The sequence below is a fragment of the Anomaloglossus baeobatrachus genome, unplaced genomic scaffold (genome assembly GCF_048569485.1).
Source record: "Anomaloglossus baeobatrachus isolate aAnoBae1 unplaced genomic scaffold, aAnoBae1.hap1 Scaffold_630, whole genome shotgun sequence".
Taxonomy (NCBI): domain Eukaryota; kingdom Metazoa; phylum Chordata; class Amphibia; order Anura; family Aromobatidae; genus Anomaloglossus; species Anomaloglossus baeobatrachus.
The window spans coordinates 101,163-107,068 of NW_027444998.1; the positions used below are offsets into that span (position 1 = coordinate 101,163).

General features: G+C 44.1%; 1 pseudogene; it reads right to left on the minus strand.

Moving 5' to 3' along the window:
* Positions 1-358: 358 nt before the first annotated feature.
* On the minus strand, positions 359-565 carry LOC142285902 (U2 spliceosomal RNA; annotated as a pseudogene).
* Between the last annotated feature and the right edge of the window lie 5,341 nt (positions 566-5,906).

A 5,906-nucleotide genomic window follows, 5' to 3' on the forward strand; every position in this document is an offset into this window, starting at 1 on the left:
GCACCTGATGCCAAGTCTGCATCTTCTAACACCTGCAGTCACTGCAGCAGCTGAATCCAATGTGTCCAAAAGGGATCTATTCTATTCAATTGCAAATGATCTAGATAAGACTGAGAATAAGATACTGCACGGGACATAGCAGAGTTGGTCAAGTTGAGTGGAGATGAGTTTGCTATTTGGCACAGCTTTTGCATCAATAAAGCAAGTAAAAGGTGTGAAAGATAAAAAAAAGGGTGAAAGTGTGAAAAGTGAATTGGCCAAATTGAGGTGCATATAAAGTTTTTGCTTTCTTTCAATTCACTAATGGGGCTCATTTGAATCAGGTGAATTGAGTTCTGCTTTTGGAAACTGGGTTAAGAAGGGGTGCACCGGTCCTGGAGGTACTGCAATACCAGGTCAATGCGTGGAGTGGACAGAGCAAGATTTTTTCCATCTCCTTGTTCTAAAAATCCATTTAATATATGGTCCCCAGAGAGGGGACGTATCAGATATTAAACTGATAAGAACAGATTTAATTTTTTTTTTTTTCTGTTTATCAGTAGGACTTCAAAATAACAAAGGTGATCGCCTCCCGTTGCCTGGGAACCGTCCAGGCACAAGAGGGCTATGTGTCACCAGAAGGCGCACACACTTCCTCAAGGCCGGCAGACGTGCAATCCCAGGCACCTTCCAGTACCGACCAAGGTAGCGTCCTCCGAAACTACACTTGATCTTAGCCAAAAGGCCGAGAAGCTATAACCCGAATTGGTTACGGCCTTGAGTGGCACCCTGGCCTATACCGGACACATCTTAGGGAGAGGGAGACAAACCCACGCCTACAGAAGACATTTTGTCACCCAAGCCAACCCTTGAAAAGGCTGTTTTGCAGAGCAAAAACAAGAAGAATGATGCTTTTTGCAGCCGCCGCCCACTGCAATTAATCTGAATAACTCCTCTTCCTCCAAGCACCTCCCCTCCCCCTTGCAGTCTTTCCAATTCATGATACAAAAAGACGGACGGACAGGACAGGACAGGACAGGCTGCCTGACTTTCCGTCACTGCCACCCTTTGCCATCCTTGCCCGTAGAAAGCCCTTTCATCATCCCCAAACCCTAATCTTTTCCCTTCCCTTCCCAGCTGCGTCTCACTCCCTTTCATTAGGAAGTGAGCGCAGCCTTTTCTCCGTTCTGCACATGCGCGACGTTAAACACAAATGCGCAGGCGTGCGTTCCATTAGCCTCACTGCATTCCACTCCCATACAGGAAGTGGGCGCAGCTATTACTACGGTCGCACATAAAAGAACCCACGGCCACCACTGCACACAGCTGACTCCACCACAGGACACCCACTTCTACACCAACGCAGGTAAGACAGGATCGGCACCTCTATGCTCCCGTTACAATCAGGCTCAGTCACCATGTGATAACGCTCTCAACTCTTTAGTTGCAGGCTCCCCTTGCTTCACCTCCACTGGCTGTGCTGCCATTTCCTCTCCCACCTGGAAGGTATACTTTATTCCACTATTTTCCTGTTTCTCTCTTCCCCCTTTTCCCATAACCTACTTTTATCTGCATTTGTGGGGTATCTATATGCTATTTACATCATAGTTTTATTCATTAATATGGAAGGGAAGAGTGCCCATGAGAGTGTTGAACTGCGGAGAGCAAGAGATTAAGCTGCTCCGATTTGCCACCATTGATAAGCTGTTCTCAGTAGATACACATGCTATCCAAACAGCAGCATCCACCATTGCTTCAGCCCACCCATTCAGTGACAGCTCACCAAGTCAGCCAGAGGAGTGGTGTAAGGAATTACACGTAGGCACTGACTCCACACCTTCACATCACAAGAAGGGGGTCTACAGGCTAGTGCAAGAATACGAGCAAGTCTTCAGCAAACATCCGCTAGACTTTTGAAGAATAAAAGGGGTCAAACACTACATCCCCACAAGTGCACACCCACCCATCAAAGAGAGATATAAGCCAAAACTACCTGCACATTACCAGTGTACCAAGGACATGTTGAGCAACATGAAGGAGGCTGGGGTTATCCGTGACAGTTGTAGCCTCTGGGCAGCTCCGTTGGTCCTGTTAAAGAAGAAGGACAGCACCACTCCCCTGTATTGAGGAATAGCTAGCTGCATTGACAACTGCAAATTATTTTTCTACCCTTGATCTCACTAGTCACTATTGGCAAGTGTCCGTTGCTGAGGCAGACCGGGAGAAGACCGCCTTTGCCACCCCGATGGGTCTCTGCGAGTTCAAAAGCATGCCCTTCGAGCTGTGCAATTTGCCAGGAACCTTCCAGAGGCTGATGGAATGCTGCTTGGGACACCGAAACTTTGAAACGGTACTGCTATACCTTTATGATGTTATTGTTTATTCTAACGCAAACAAGATTTTAGGGTGTATAAAAAGGGAGATTAGATCCGATGATCCCAACGTATTGTTACCCCTCTATAAATCACTTGTAAGGCCACATCTGGAATATGGGGTAAAGTCCTGAGCAGGTTGATAACCATTGGTTTGAGCATGGTAGGGTGTAGTACGCATCTTCCTGCATCGGTAAAAGCTGCAGAAGTCCTTGAAGATTTCCGCTTCAAAGGCAGTGCCTTGATCTGTGAGGACTCTCTCTGAGTAGCCATGAGGTCTGCATAAGTGTGCTTGGAAGACCTTCGCTGCAGTATGGGCCATTAGATCTTTGACTTGTACCACAACCATAAATCTCGAGTAGTTGTCTACCATCGTAAGTGCATACGTGAGCTCACCTCGATATTCTGCAACAAAACTCCCTTTTTCGATTTCAGTTTCAGCAAACACTCCTCTTCCTGTAGAAAATATTTATCATTACCTAAGACAGTCATTCTAATGCATGACAATATTAAGGCAATTTAGTTAAAACTTGTTTTAACTCACCTTTAAGGGGATTGATGTATTTCATGGTCAATCCAGGTTTGTCAGGGATGGCACTGACATAATGTATGGCGTCTTTTTCGGGCGTTATCCTTTGCCTTTTCATTGTGAAAATCCAGTTGCCTATATCAAAGCAAATTCTACTACTTGTAAAGTATGCAGAAAATGAAATGTAGAACATATAACATCAACTGCTTAGGAACGCATCATAGGTTAGTACTTAAAAGGATATTGTCATGTTCTAGTCATAATGCAAGCTGGACATTTTTCATGTTACCCTGTAATCGCCGGCCTGTTCTAATGCTCACAAGCCAAGATATAGGCTCAGCTGCTAAGGCTTCCCTCTGCCTTCTGAATGAAACTTGAATATGTCTGGCTCACTGTGTATATAGCAGGTGCTCAGAAAAAATAAGAGTCAATTCAATAGAAATAGCTCTGGCACACTATAGTGATCAATAACGTAAGAAAAGAACTCTTGGAATGCTGAAAATTCTTTATTTGTGCAAAAGGATAATTCATCCAACGTTTCGACCTTGTTTTTAGGTCTTTATCAAGGATAAAGTTATCTAAGATCATAAAGGGTTACAAAACCATATAAACACGTAATTAGTACATAGTACAACATAACAGTACAATATATTGCTACTTGAGAGTACAATGGGTCAAATAACCATGATGCACATACAAAAAATTTTTACAAAACCATAGTGAAAACATTTGTACTGAGGAAAGAAAATTTCCACATGACCTATCTGGAGAAACATTCTGGATCAAACAACCAAAAATAGTCAAGCAGGTAAATACACACCTATATGGATAACAGGATGATATGTGTTCAATTGTATAGCGTCATTGCCATTAAGGTACAAATGGAAAACTTGCAATCCTATATAGTGAAGGAAATGAACACATATCATATCAAAGAACACAGGAACATGGGTGTGAGAAAAACCTCTATGTTTATACTTTGTTCTTTATAATGGTGTGAACATGTATATGTCTCAGTACCTTATGCACTTGAGAATTCTAGTGAGTAGATGATGAAAGCCTATTTCAGAACTGGAATCGGTAAATAATTGTAGGTGGAATCTAAATGAAAAGATGGTACAAGTGTTATCATGACACGTGGGCTATAACACAATGGACCGTGTGACAAAGAAGAAAGGAGAGAAAGAAGAGGAAGAAAATGCAACTACCTGTAACATTACGTGATAGTCACTGGTAAGTATCACTTGACAATTCAAGTGAAAAAGGATTCCTTTATTAAAGGGTTCTCAGTCGCCTCAGGATCATGAAATACTAGGGTAAATGATATGAGAATGGGTAAGAAGCACCACTAAAGGAAATATGAGATGCAGGACATATATCTATAAACCCCTGAACTACATGATAGAAATAAAAAGAAGAAAAAAGAAAAAAAAGAAGAAAGAAGAAGAACACATAGAATGCGGAAAGAGAATGGGTACAACTACCTGAGTTACTGCAGGGAGGCCCCTGGTTGGTATTGTGAGGGTTAGTGGAATTCCTTCACTGAAGGGTTCTCAGTTGCCTCAGGTTCGTGAAAAATGCTATAGACAAATAATGCCCGGAGAAAAGGGGTTCATATACAGCGAATAATGGTAATACAAGGTACATGTGTCACATGTAATAGTATATATATATATATTGTACTAAGCTCTACACCAGAAATAGAAAGTAGTCCATCTGCCTTCTGTCTAGGTGCCCTGAGTTATGTCCTGTAAACTGTCACAGCGACCCAGACACACATGTGTAGTAGGGGAATATCCCTGCTGAGATGCCAGTGCTAGAGCACACGTTTGCTGTGGAGTTGAACGCTATGTGAGCAGTTCTTACCTTCAATGAGCAGAAGTCTCTTTTTTCAGATTTCAATATCTCTGTGGGTATCTGGCAGAAATATGGAATACTCTTTACTGCTAAGACCCTGTACACCACTCCCACTAAAGGGGGCTTTACACGCTGCGACATCGCTAATGCGGAGTCGTTGGGGTCACGGAATTTGTGACGCACATCCGGCCGCATTAGCGATGTTGCTGCGTGTGACACCGATGAGCGATTTTGCATCGTTGCAAAAACGTGCAAAATCGCTCATCGGTGACATGGGTCTCCATTCTCGATTATCGTTACTGCAGCAGTAACGATGTAGTTCGTCGCTCCTGCGGCAGCACACATTGCTCCGTGTGACACCGCAGAAACGAGGAACCTCTCCTTACCTGCCCCAAAGCCGCTATGAGGAAGGAAGGAGGTGGGCGGGATGTTCCGGCCACTCATCTCCGCCCCTCCACTGCTATTGGGCGGTCGCTCAGTGACGTTGCTGTGACGCCGCACGAACCGCCCCCTTAGAAAGGAGGCGGTTCGCCGGTCACAGCGACGTCGCCGGGCAGGTAAGTATGTGTGACTGGTTCTGTTCGGTGTTGTGCAGCATGGGCAGCAATTTGCCCGTGTCGCGCAACAGATGGGGGCGGGTACCCACACTAGCGATATCAGGACCGATATCGCAGTGTGTAAAGTAGCCTTTAGTCACATGACCAAGACTGTATCTGTGTCCCTACAACACACTTGAGACAAATGTGTGTGTGAGCCTGCATTGTGGGGTATATATAATATATTATAGAGCTGGGAAGGATCATTCTAAGCAGTGAGCTGTTCCAGTATTTGTAGGAAAATACCCAGTAGAAGCCTCAAACACAGCACCAATACCTCCCATCAGTATCCCACCACAGTGCCATGTAACCCATGCCCTACACTCCCATCTACACCAATACTATACAGGCACAAACTAGTATATCTGACTAAAAACCCCCAAAATATGAAGAACGGCCTATAGTTGAGTGTGGATATAAAATCTATGTGAGCAGAGCTAGAATAGAAATCACTGATCGCATTGAAGTCATTCTGACCATAAATCACCATGATATCAAGGTGAGGAGTTGTGTGTTACTGCTGGGAGGAAAGGGTTAACAGTGGAATATTAAGGTGCATTTCTGTGTGCAGTG